The sequence below is a fragment of the Ammospiza caudacuta genome, chromosome 1, assembly GCF_027887145.1.
Source record: "Ammospiza caudacuta isolate bAmmCau1 chromosome 1, bAmmCau1.pri, whole genome shotgun sequence".
Classification (NCBI taxonomy): Eukaryota; Metazoa; Chordata; class Aves; order Passeriformes; family Passerellidae; genus Ammospiza; species Ammospiza caudacuta.
The window spans coordinates 112,996,508-113,009,749 of NC_080593.1; the positions used below are offsets into that span (position 1 = coordinate 112,996,508).

The following is a 13,242-nucleotide window of genomic DNA, read 5'->3' on the forward strand; positions in this document are numbered from 1 at the left end:
TGTGTAGAGCTTGTTGACTGGCTGGGGTTAAACCACGACATGTTGTTTTTCATTGGGCATGGAAAATGTTGTACTGCAGAATCCTCTTCCTGCTTAATTTAACTTCCACTGTCCAGGAAGTCAACTGTAACAACAGATGATTGACCTATACAGTTATATAAGCCTGATTTAGGTAGTAAGGACAGAGGAAGAAAAGGAGGAAGGAAAAAAAATCAGTTTTACTCCAATGAAAACAAAACGAACATTTTACAGAAATAGTTACAGATTTTGTTTGGTAGTGTGGATGAACTCCTGTCTGACAAAACACTGGAGAATGCGGGCATCGATCCCGCTACCTCTCGCATGCTAAGCGAGCGCTCTACCATTTGAGCTAATTCCCCCCCTTGAGGCAGCTGCTGGGATCACAGGACTCTGATCTCCTGCAAGCGGCTAAAACCATACTTCTATATAGAGCATAACGTTTTCTCTCTTGCTCTGGCCCCTCTGCTCACAAAAAAGAACACGTTCAACTTCCATTTCAAAATCATACATTTGTAGTACTTCATTTAGCATTTCCAAATCAAGCAGCAAGAAACAAGGCAAACTGGAACAGACATGTTTTCCAGCTGTGTGCATGTAATAATAAAAAATCTCTCGTTTGTTTCTTCCCGTACACGAAAGAAAGTGCATGGTGGCATTTCGCTTTCTTGTTGTACGCGTCAGGCCTTATTAAAGCAGTGCTCCCACAAGGAGCAAAAAATTGAGAGTGGAGAATGCGGGCATCGATCCCGCTACCTCTCGCATGCTAAGCGAGCGCTCTACCATTTGAGCTAATTCCCCCCACAGAAACTTTCGACATCCTGTCGCTTTAGACTTCAATAGCTATAAATGCAACCTGCGCTTCCTACCTTTATTCCGCTTTTTCACCGCGGGGAGTAACCCCAGGGCAACCGTTCTGAACATTTAAATACCGCTCGATCTGGAGCCGCCCCTGGTTTTGCCCGAGATGACAAAAATACTGTCGTGGTAAGGCGGAGTAATGTGATAAAGCATTTCACCCTAACGTGCACGACAAATCCTTGCCCTGCAGCCTTTCAGCGCCACCTGCCACACGCTGGATTTGTCCTCCTACACTCAGAGAAACCACATCACAGAAAACACAGTGGAGCACCTTGAGGATAATACAAAACCTGCATTCGCCTTGATTACCCCTCAGGAGACCATCTAGAAAGCAAAACTCAAGCATGGTTAAGTTCACTTACATCAGTTGCCATTAGTATTGACAAGGAGATGTGTTGAAGCGATCTGTGTTAAATGAAAGTAAGTGGGCACAAAGCCTTCAAAACTGAAACACCCTGATTTTTTTTTTTTAATGGAACCTAAGGAGGTTGGGCTATTTTTCAGACATAGGTGACGAAGTTCTCCCAACCACGTTAAGAAATTAGGACATTTTACTTGCCATTATGAAAAATGCATATTTTACGATTGGCTTTTCGCAAATATTAAAATGAATATTATATGGCTTGTGTTAGAAAGTTATGCTGTATTAATTTTATTAAGTAGTGTGTTAAATATAGTATTAGGTTATAACAAAATGTTAAAATAGAAACTATGCTATGTAGGATAGTTTTTTAAAAGAAAAGACTCGCACTGAGATAGCAGTCACAGGACACTTAAATCTTTCAGAGAAAAAGAATTTATTGCTCTCTTATCAGAAGAAATGAACTTCTTCCTGCATCGCTCAGTCATGAAGACGCCGTCAGGATTAAGAGGAAGAAGTTGACGATGACCAGACAGAATCCAGTATTTGAATGGAATTTATGCATCATGTATGAGATGTATGAATAGGCAAGAGGCTATTGGGTTTTTTTAAGGATTAATCCTCTGTTAATGTGTGTCCTTTTTCGGGCTTATGTTGCCCAGAAAAAGGTACCTGGACGTCCGTAACTCTTTATTTCTATTGTCTCATATTGTCCTAATCCAAATTGCCCAAATTATTATTACTATAATTATATTACTATTTTTATAACCATTTTATTACTAGTAAACTTTTAAAATTTTAAAAACAAGTGATTGACGTTTTTCACACCATCTTATATGAAAACCAGCACTCACAACAAATTCATGATCACAAAACAATGTTGTGAGTTACATAAAATATATGTTTTATTAATTGAAAATAGTGCAGAGATCTTTCCTCACTTGGGCATTAAATGAACTTTTTTCTGTTTCTAAAAAACATTCTAAAACGTTCTGTTTCTAAAAATGTTCTAAAACATTTTCTTGTGAGCTGGATGGGTGAAGCTTTAGCCCTTTTCAGTGGCAGCAGTGTGAGACATGGTGGTGAAAAACAGGGAGAGGTCATCTGTCTTCTTCATAATGACTCTGCACAGGCTCGATAAAGAAAACTGTTCACAGAGCTGAACCTCGTGAAACACGATATGGGAGAAATCCTGGCCACAGGCTGCAGGGGGCCATCAGTAAGCCTAAGATATATATATACCTGTGAGAAGGACTGAAGCTGCTTTTGTATATTTGCATATTTCCCCCATCAAGTCTGCTCAAGTGAGGTAGAAAAAATAATCTCCAATACAATGCAAGAAGTGTTAAGGATAAATTTAAATTTTTTTATTGTGCAGAGACTGAAGTTAAGCAGGAGAATATTTGACTTTTAAGAGAATGTTTATAGCAAGACTGTAGTTGTAGTTCCACATCTCAACCTGTAACTGGACTGTAACAGATTTGGAGTACTACCTTACCTAGGACAAGTTATAACTTGCTGATGCTCAATTTTGAAATTTATTTTGTTTTGACTGGTTGCTGCCATCCAGTGGATTAAATCCTTCAGAAGAAACCAGCAGTACATGTATTGTTGAATTACTGCACACACTTTAGTTTACTAGCAGGACTTAGTCCTCTGCATTTAAACAGTGCATACCAGTGTATCCACTCTCTCTGTAAACTGCATTTTCATTCTTGAAATCCAGAAAGCATTCTTCTATTTAATAGCCTGTGAATAAAGATTTAGCCATGTGCTTCCTACTGCAAAGTCAGTTAGTATGACTACTATGAATTTTAGTATTTAAGAAGTGTGCCTAGTAACCCCATATATTTAAGATGCAATACTATTTGGGCACATTTATCAAAGTCTGTAAATAAAGGTGGACATAGAAATAATTTCTAGAACATAACACAAGAATATATGAATTTTTCCTCTCCAAAAACTAAACATGAACTTTTAAACCACTGTAATTATCATTTATGTATGTTTAATGAGAAAACAAAGTTGGAAAAAGAACAAAAGTCTTGAAAAAAAGGAGAAGAAAAATCTCACTGTGCTTGAGTGACTTCTAAAATCAATCTTTCTAAATTTACAAGGCTTTTTAGATTTGTAAGAGACTTAAAAACATGAGATCTCTCTCCTCGAATAAACGCTAGAGAATGCACTGCTCAGGAAAACGAGTTGTTTCATCCAAGGAACACAGCAGAGAACGTTCCTCACACGCCAAGTTTCAGCCCGGCTTTTCGGCCATGGGGTTTTGCACGTAAATCCAGAGGTGACAGCGTTGCTCGGCAGGGCGGCTCGGCACAGCAGGGCGCGGTGACCGAGCCCGAGTGCCGCCGGTCAGAGCCGCCATGCCAGGGGGAATTAGCTCAAATGGTAGAGCGCTCGCTTAGCATGCGAGAGGTAGCGGGATCGATGCCCGCATTCTCCAGGCTTTTGATGGGCTGCGGCACCACGGTGGGAAAAGATTTTCTTCCATCAACTGTCCCGGGTTTGTGGTAGAAAATCCTCAGCGGGAAATACTGACCCCCTCATGCGGCAAATAAAAGGGGAGAAGAAATGGTAATTGTATAGATTGCACCTATGCACTCTCTGAGGGACAATTTCTTCACGAACCCATCTAAACTGACGCTGTTAAGTCTGTGATACAGGAAAAACAAATAGCTGCTTCCGTCCCTTACCACTGCACCGAATGTGAACATTTATGATTACTTTTTAATGATACGAAAAGTCACTGGAATTGTCTCTGCGAAGATATAAAATTTTGTAGCTGTCTATATGTGTCTATATATATATCTAAATCATCAGCTCACCACAGAATGTCTCTCCAGCTACCTTGCACCTGCTGTGGGATGGGCAGGGCACTCTTGTTCCTAACGTCAATTTCAAGCGATATTCGGTCTCGCACGGTGTCATTTAGTGCCCTTCTCTAGCCATGAGAAGATAATTTGTACTTAAAAAAAAAAAATAAAGCTCAGCTTAGATCAATGTTAAAAACTTAAATAGTTGATATTATGCAAACGCGTCTCCAAATGGTTTAATTTTAATTCTTACGAAACTGCGCCAGGAAAACGCATCTGAATTCAAAGCAGCGGCGCAGCAAAAGCCTGGAGAATGCGGGCATCGATCCCGCTACCTCTCGCATGCTAAGCGAGCGCTCTACCATTTGAGCTAATTCCCCCCACGGACCTCGTGTCGCTCCCTTTGCCGGCCATTCCTCCCTGCGCTCCGCTCGCTGCCACGGCACACCGCGCTGAACCGCGACCCGCCGCCTCCAAGGCAAACAGAACTTCCTCCCCCACACCCCGGGAGCTGGGCAGTCCGAGCCCTCCTCATTCCCGCTGGAAGTCACGGGCAGGCAGTAACAGCGCTCAGCCCCACAGCGAAACGCAGAAACAATTAGGTCTTGCTGCAAGCGCACTGCTTCCGACAGCCGCAGTGGGAATTTTGCCTAATATGATATCTGGACTCCCTGAAGCAACAGCAGGCGCTTTGTTCAGCGGAGCTGCATCTGGAGAACATCCGGGCTTGTGTTTCCAGGCAATTGCAGACTTATGTTCACACCAAACAATTATTACTGCTTAAGAGAAATCTGGATTTATTTAAATACTGTATTTTTTCTAAAACAGATTTTTCCTATCTGTAATCCCCAGGTGGAAGACAATCAGCTAAATTACTTTATCCTTCTCTATATTTTACAATATAAAATATATATGACGGAATAGGTAGAGTTCTTCCAGTTCTTTCTCTTGTGGCAATAGAGGCTGGGTTAATGTTATAAAAAGGAGGTAGAAAAAAAAAGGCACTTATGGAACAACAAAGAAAGCATCAAATGGAACACCAGGAAACAAAGTAGTAGTTCACATTATTTACCTACATCTCTCAGGCATTTTTAAGTTGTGATGCCATCACCAGATAGACAAGCACACTCACACAGATACGTAAAAAAATCAAAAATACACAACTGAAGTGTTAAAAATTACAATTTTTTACTATAATGAAACAGCAGTGAAAATTCTGTTTAGTGGTTTCACAAACAGCAAGAGAGAGTTGTGAATTTTTATTACACTTCCAATATTAAATAATCTGCTTTTCTGGAAAAAAAGGAGTATCTAAAATGAAATTTATTCAGTAACTACATAAACAGCTCCTGATTTCCCCAGGATGCTTGAAGACACATGAATCACACTGACATATAAAGATCTTTCAAATCTCTCCTTATCAATGACTAAGTGATTTCAGAAAACAAAATAAAAAAAAATTTCAATCTTTGGTCTAGCCCTAAAGCTATATACCAGAAGTCCCACAGCCATTCTTCCATTAACAAAATTTCAGTGTCTTGCCACCTCCTCCACTCTAATTGAAACAGCTGGCTTTGCCAAAAAAAAAAAAAAAAAGTTTTGCCTCTCCTATTTAATCAATGTGGAAAGAAGCATCTGAAATTATTTTGCAGGAAGTCATTAAGTTTTTACTGCTGGAATTACACTGCAGATACCACTGACATTTAAGCAACTGACTGACTGAAACCCTCACAGATCGGTGTGCCTGGCAAAGTAAGGAAGCTTGCTGCTCCTTCTATTCTGGGATGTTTCACATTTTTCTTAGTATTCCCTCTGAACAAAAACCATTTAAGCCTCAAAACGACCTATGCTATAAAACAAACAAGCCAGCAAACAGAACCTTTCTAGTTGTGTCTGTATCAGGCCCAGGTAAGACCAGGGTTTAATCAAACCAGATTTTGAGAGGCACAGCACATCCACTTGGTTTTATTAAGGGAATCCCCAAGCAGGCTTACAACTGCACACAAAGTGAAACTTACAATTTGTGACTAGGCACTGACAGTCTTAAGGCTTTAGCACAGCAGGTAGGGTAAAATTTACCTAAAATCAAGCAAAACTCAGAATGACCTATAAATCAAGCAGTGACAAAGTAAGGACAGCTATAGTATATTCAGTTCATTCTGTTAAACAGCCTAAACTTCATGTTAATAGAGATAGCATTAAAATGAAACAAGTATATGTCTCCAGTTCTGTATCCAGTATTTATCCTGTATGTAAAGCATGGGAAGAAAAGCTGTATTTAAAGCATTGAAGGAAACGTGCTTCAGACCTTAGAGATAATTTTACTGAAAAGCAGTATCAAAATACGGAATTGAACAGCAAAATTCACACCATTCTCTGAGAGAAAACACCCATGAACAAAAACCTCAAACTCCAACAGATAGCACCCCACCAAATGCACTGTAAGTCACATAAAAAGCAAAACAGCAGACATGCCATGAGTCAGAAGAAACCTCCCAGAATCCCTTCTGCTGTTTTTAATGGCCACAATGAGAATAAAACTTGATTTGTTGATGAAAATGTTATTGCTTGTTCATAAAATTTTGCCTCCATTTTACCATTATTCATTGATTCATACCCAAAGCACAGGACATAAACATGCTAAAGAAATTCCAAAACATAAGAACCAACCAAAAAGAAAATACAAACAAACAAACTCAAAATATAATAAACACTAGAAAGATTTGCTACTTTTAATAGTATTTCCATGTTTGAGGAAAATCAGTATAGTCCATCTGGGAGGTCAGGCACCAGTACAAAATTCTGTAATATTGGTCAAAGAATCAGCCTAGCCAGGCATCCTAACTACCTTCAGTTACGATTAGCAGCCACAGCAGAAACTTGTGAAAGCCAAAATAATATTAAGTATACTGCTTTTGTAAGAAGTATGACACCAAAATGGTTTTTGTATCTATTTACCATATTAGCATTTAGGTTAACACTTGCTCTCTGTGCACTAATAAGAAGATGGTGATCTCAGAGCACAGCTCTGAGCAAGATCATTTTATGCTGCTCACAGTCATCTCCCTGGGGACCAATACAAAAATCACCCTCATTATTTCAACCTGTAAAATCTCTAACTTTATCAGGGACTTGAAATATCAAGAAAACATACAAGTTACCATCCTCTCTCTCTAAAAGGATCTATGGATTTTAGGTTTCCACCAAGGTTATCATATGAAGTCCAGATTAGCAAAGATTTAATTCTATTTCCAGATGGGGAAACAGGAAGTCATACATTAACAAGATTATGCATATTTTCCCTAGAAAAATAGCTAGACTTACATTACAACTTACTCCCAATTTTTCTGGAAGACCTTGTATCCCTACTAATGTAATGAGTGTTTAAAAAAATTTCAGCATCATGCTACATGTACAATGCCCTCTTAACAGCTAATATCAATAAACAAGGTTATTACAAAAGTAATGAGATTCACTATGCCTGAATCCCACTGGATCTGCAACCTTTGTCTTCTAAATCACCACTGTAAAAATCTACATTTTCTGTACATTCCCTACAATTCCACGTAGCAGAGAATGTGGGCTAGCTATGCCTAAGCCACCTGGCTAATCGGCTATCACTAAACAGCACATACAAAATTTTCCCCATGTTCATTTAGTATCTCTTCCAAGCCATGGATTTCCACAGAATAGTAAACAATTTATGCTTTCAATTTTTATCCACCTTTCACTTTTTGTGCCAAATTTAACAAGGGTGAGAATGAAGATTTTTCATAGCTTAGAAGACTTAAGAAGATTCAGATCTCTGTATCCTGTGGCTTTTACTGAGGAACAGAACTACATGCTCATTAAATGAGACTTTTTTTTCCAGAGTAACAGAGTAGTTTTAAGAACAATAACCTCATCCAAATAAATAAATCAATCAACTATTTATAAAAAGCCCCAGGGAACTATAGGTTATAAGGAATGAACTGAAAAGCGTCTTTTGGCTGCAATGTTCAGAGACTACAGGGTTAAGATACAGAGAACTCACTGAAGTTCAGCGTGTGTTTAACATCTGATTACTTAGGTCCATATGAAAGCTGACAGCTTTCCTTTCTTAAATTTATACCCCACCGCGACATACAATAATTTTAAACTAGAAACGAGAAACCAGACTTATCATTAGAGGAGCTGCATTCACTGATGAAGCTACCTGCTTACAGTGTATTCTTACACTGTACAGTGTATTCTTACACCACAGCCATGCTGAATTAAGACAACAAAAAAGTTTAGGATAGCACCCACTTCAACAAATTCTTCAACCCAAGTTACCCTCTGATTTGAGTCTTCCACTTTTCTCCTGGGCTCAATGTTACAAATTAAGTGAACTCTGGAGGAGCAGTATCAGCAGTAAAGAAAACAACAACTATTAAAATTTACTAATGCTGCGTAGGATTAGTATGGTTGTAGGTGTTGAGAACAACTGAAGGAGAGCTGTGGCCTGAGCCACGGCAGGGCAGCACAGGAATAGGGAGCACAGGAGTAGGAACCCCAGGAGAACCCACAAAACCACCGGCTCTGCTGAGGAGCTGCACGGCCCATTGCACCTCCTCCTTCAAACAAGCACCCCCACGACTCCAAAACTAGATTTTGTGAGGTCCCCTAAAACAACCATCACGACCAGAAAGCCCCTGGGTAAAAGGCTGTGCACAAACCTCCTCCACCTGCTTTGTCTTTCGATGGTCTCAGCCCAGACTCACTCCAGAGGCCAGCAAAGCAGACACAGCTCCCCTGCCCACATGTTCCCACCTTCCCGGCCTCTCAGGGCTCTGCTCCACCCTTCCCAAGCACTCAGCGTGCCCTGCCCTGTGCTAGAACCTTCCACCCACTCCAATGGCAACTCTCTCCTCCAGGGCAGCTGCTGCCCTGCTTTTATTCCTTTATAGATGGAGCAGTGAGCAGGCGGTGCTGGGAGCTTTGTCATCGTGGGAACAGGGAAATGCCATAGCTATGCCTCCTCCTGCTGTGTGAACCAGCTGTGGGATGGCAGGTAAGTGTCCTAAAGAAAAGCCACCAACTTGCCCGTTGGCCAGCTCTTCTGTCCCCCTGAAGCTGCCTTCTGTATCACCAGGGGGGAAAGGTAATGCTGGAAAAAGCAGATTTTTATCCTAGTTTTCCCAATGCAATGACTGTAAGTAGCAGGAATATCAGCTGAGTGTGTATGCCTTTAAATTGACCTCTTTTTTTTTTCATAATGTAAATTCATTACAAGGTTTATGCTCATGCATTTTCCTAGGCATTGCTTTGAGGGTGGAGGTTAAAAAACAATTTAGAAAAATGTACATCAATAGGTGTTTAAGGAGGACAGAATTTCCATTTTCCAGCTACATTCCTGATGGTTTCTAACAGCTAAGAATACAACTTCTGAATAATTAGGATATGCAATATATCTTTCTCTGTCACTTTCAGGTTTTTTTTTTTCTTTTAAAGGGGATTATAGAACATAATTGTTATTTGTAACTGTAAAAGCTATTCCTGTCTTGCAAACAATCTCAGCTTCTGCACTTATGACACCGAACATCAGGTTAACTGTTAGCAAGAAAAGGCAGTTTTAGCAATAAATGGTAAAACCCAACTTTAGTTTACCAGCAGGCTTAGTGAAACTGTGTAGGCTAAGGTGCTCTAGCTCACACACTTCTTCCTCAGTTCCTTGGAGTCTCTGAAGTTTTGGCAATAACACATCTCCTGTGCATTTATAACCTTGCTATTTTTGTGTATTGCTAGATATTTTTCCTGAAAAAAGTAAAATAAGGAAAAACCAGAAATTCATTGATTTCTTTCAGCAAGGCCTGAGCTATTTTTATGTAGCTCTTAAGCTCTTCTTTAGCTAAATGTTGTAGTAAAATTACAGCTACTTCAACACTTCTCAAATAAATAAAAGGCTGTGAAAAAAAAATATTAATGCTGTTCAACAACTTGAAACAAGATCAATGCAGAATCTTGAGTTGTTTACCAGCCCTTTAAGATCAAAGCAGCATTTGAATTGTTACCAGCCATCTCTAAACAACTTCCTGTGAAGAAAGCTTTGTTTTTTCTGAAGATAAAGACAAAAATAAGGTGACTTTTTTTTTTTTTTTTTAATCCAAAGACTTTACCAGGAAGTTACTCAGGAATGCCTGGTCTAAATATGTTCCTTGTCATCACTGCTAAGTAATGGAATAATGAGTGTTGGTTAGCTAACTCACTCTAAATTCCTAGAGATGATCAAATAAGCAGGTGATTTTAGGCCCAGATGAGTGTCCAAGGTGCTTCATGCTTCATAAATAAGATCATGTGAAAAAAACGTGGCTTATTTCAGCTGAATTTTGTATCACAGTTTCCCACCTAGTGTTTTCAGTGGAAAACCCACTGAAGAGCCTGTGCATGTTCTAGCAGCTGCCATAGAAAAGTGAATTATTTACATGGCAAAGATCTCTCCTTACTTCACAAATGTTATATCATTTTCACACTGCTTTTAATGTTTTTAACATTCTCCAAATACTGAAAAACTATACACAATCCATCACCCTCTCCTGCCCTTCAAAAATCTTGAGTTTACCTCTGACAGGACTAGCTTTAGTATTTTAAAAAACCAAGCAAAAAAATCAGGTATAGCTTAAACCTACAGCTGGCCATAAATCCGGAGCTACTTTGTACCTGATTATTACTCTCACTTGTACCATTAGTGCTCTTAGACTGACAGCTATATGTTTTCTGAATACATTATTCTTTCTTCCCCTTTCTATTTTCTTGTGGTTGGAACTGTCAAAAAATTGTAGCAAATCAATGCTGAGGCTTGTCAAGCACAGAGTGGATACTGCCACATAAAGACAGTGGCTTACTTTCAGTTATTCCTTGTCTGTCTTGCCTCCTGCCAAAGAATCCAGCTCCAGGAACAACTGGATGTGCACATACAGTATCTCCAAGCCATTCATCACATGTCAGGGCTAAAGTACATAAAATGATTCAGCATCACCAGAAGCCAGTAAATGATGTAAAAACAAGCCAGGCTGGTTAGAAACCAGTCAGGTGGTGATCCTACCTCCACTCATGCTCTGATTTAATTTCTTCTTGGCCTGGCTTAAACTTGATGGATGACTCACTTCCCCCATGTGTGGAGTGAGCAATGCGGCCTGGCTTAGCAAGGAGCCATTGTCTGGTTTAGTGCTGACAGAGTGCAGGAACTCCTCTGTAAATAAAGATGTTCAAGCAACTGTCAGAAAGTCACTGGATGGCAGATTATGGGCTACATAATATGTCTGTATGTGCAAGAGCAGAGAGAGCTTATGGAGACAGAGCAGAAGTGAACACTGCCATGACAAGTCAGGTGGAGTTTGTAAACTCTTCTCACCCTACAGAGAACCAGAGCCAAACACAGCTCTCTTGCTTGATATATCCCTTTATGTTTCAGAGACACCTGAGAGACCTCTGCGGTTAAAATAAGTAGAGGAAAGATGTAAAGTGGAGCTCAGCCACTTTGGTTTGGTTCAGTTCAAAAAACCTGGGTCGATCAAGTTATGTGTATGTGGAAGTTGTTACAGGTGTGTTCACATTATTTTTGTATCAGAAATAGCGTGGCCAGCAGGACCAGCAGTTGTCACCCTGTACTCAGCACCGGTGAGGCCTCACCTTGAGTGCCATGTTCAGTTCTGGGCCCCCTGCACCAAGAGGAATATTGAGGTGTGTCCAGAGGAACACAATGGAGCTGGTGGAGGGTCTGGAGCACATGTGCTATTGAGGAGTGGCTGAGGGAGCTGCAGGTGTTTGTCATGGAGAAAATGAGGCTCCTAAAGGGGAGACCTTATTATTCTTCACAACGACCTGAAAGGAGGTGGTAGCCAGATGAGGGTCAGTCTCTTCTCACATACATCTAGGGAGAGGACTAAGAGGACATAGTTGTAAGATATGCCAGGGGAAGTTTAGTTTGGTCATCATAAAGAATTCCTTCACAGAAGGGGTGATTAGACATTGGAATGGGTTGCCCAGGGAGGTGGTGGAGTCACTGTCCCGGGGGATATTTAAGGAAAGACTGGATGTGGCACTTAATGGCACGGTCCGGTTTACATGGTGGTGGTGTTCAGGCAGAAGTTAAACTCGATGATCTCTGAGGTCTTTTCCAACCTAATCGATCCTGTAATTCTGTGAAGCAGAAGTGAGGAGGCTGGGGAAGGAGGGGACGGCAGAGCACGGAGCAGGTGGCAGGGGATTTTGGAACGCTAAGGGAAAGGCTTTGTGGAAGCAGAGACTGCTGTCCCGAGGAAGCAGCGAAGCAAACGCGAGGAGCCGCGGCCCAGGGGCCGTGAGGGAGCGCCGCCGCAGGGGCCATGACGGCACCTCCGGGGACGGGCGCGGAGCGGGGCCGGGCTCCGGGGGTTTGGGTGCACTTTGGGGGGAGCTGAGCTCCGGGGGGCTCTGGGTGCAGTTTTGGGGGGGTAAAGGACCAGGGACTGTGGGTGCAGTTTTAGGGGGATAAAGGACCAGAGGACCAGGCACCAGCGGCTGTGGGTGCAGTTTGGGGGAGGGGTACACTGCCTACGATACAAGCTTTATACTACGTGTCAAGCTACGTGAGCACCGGTTCGTTCATTTTTCAAAAAGTCCGTCTTTTAAGGCTGTTAAAAGTAATGTATTAATTATAAGTAAGTGCGTTTGGTGAGGTAATAAATAACAAAAATATGGATCTGCTTTATTTTCACTTGACGCTTTCACCTCGGAGAAGCCAGGCACGTGTCAAAAAGATGTATGTGTGCATAAATACATATTTCTATGACAGGATGTGTGTGTGAGTGCATATATATGCACACACATATATATATATATGTGCATTCACACACACGTGCAAGTTTTGACTGTAAAACTCTGTTTCATTCAAGCATATAACATTTTTTTCCTTTATTAAACACTTCCTGAACTAGTCTTTACATGTGCATGCCCTGAAAATTGGAAAGAACATGGGTTTTCCTTGTTGAATTTGGAACAGTTGTTCAATAAAAGTAGGGCCTTTTTTTTTTTTTTTTTTTATTTTTCCCTAGAAACACTCATTTGGTTTCTTTTAAGTAACTTGATCTTTTGGAGAGCTTTATGTATGAAACTAGCTAAATAACAAAGACTCGTGCTATAAAAGGATGAATAAGATTATTCTGGTAGTGTGCATGC

The 13,242-nt window shown here is 40.7% G+C and overlaps 4 non-coding genes across 4 annotated transcripts; 1 reads left to right on the plus strand and 3 right to left on the minus strand.

The window, feature by feature from the left end:
- Positions 1 to 307: 307 nt before the first annotated feature.
- Positions 308 to 380, minus strand: TRNAA-AGC (transfer RNA alanine (anticodon AGC)). Its single transcript has one exon. It is a non-coding gene; the product is annotated as a tRNA-Ala (tRNA).
- Positions 381 to 746: 366 nt separating this feature from the next.
- TRNAA-AGC (transfer RNA alanine (anticodon AGC)) lies at positions 747 to 819 on the minus strand. The gene has a single exon. It is a non-coding gene; the product is annotated as a tRNA-Ala (tRNA).
- Positions 820 to 3,622: 2,803 nt separating this feature from the next.
- Positions 3,623 to 3,695, plus strand: TRNAA-AGC (transfer RNA alanine (anticodon AGC)). Its single transcript has one exon. It is a non-coding gene; the product is annotated as a tRNA-Ala (tRNA).
- Positions 3,696 to 4,372: 677 nt separating this feature from the next.
- Positions 4,373 to 4,445, minus strand: TRNAA-AGC (transfer RNA alanine (anticodon AGC)). The gene has a single exon. It is a non-coding gene; the product is annotated as a tRNA-Ala (tRNA).
- Positions 4,446 to 13,242: the final 8,797 nt, after the last annotated feature.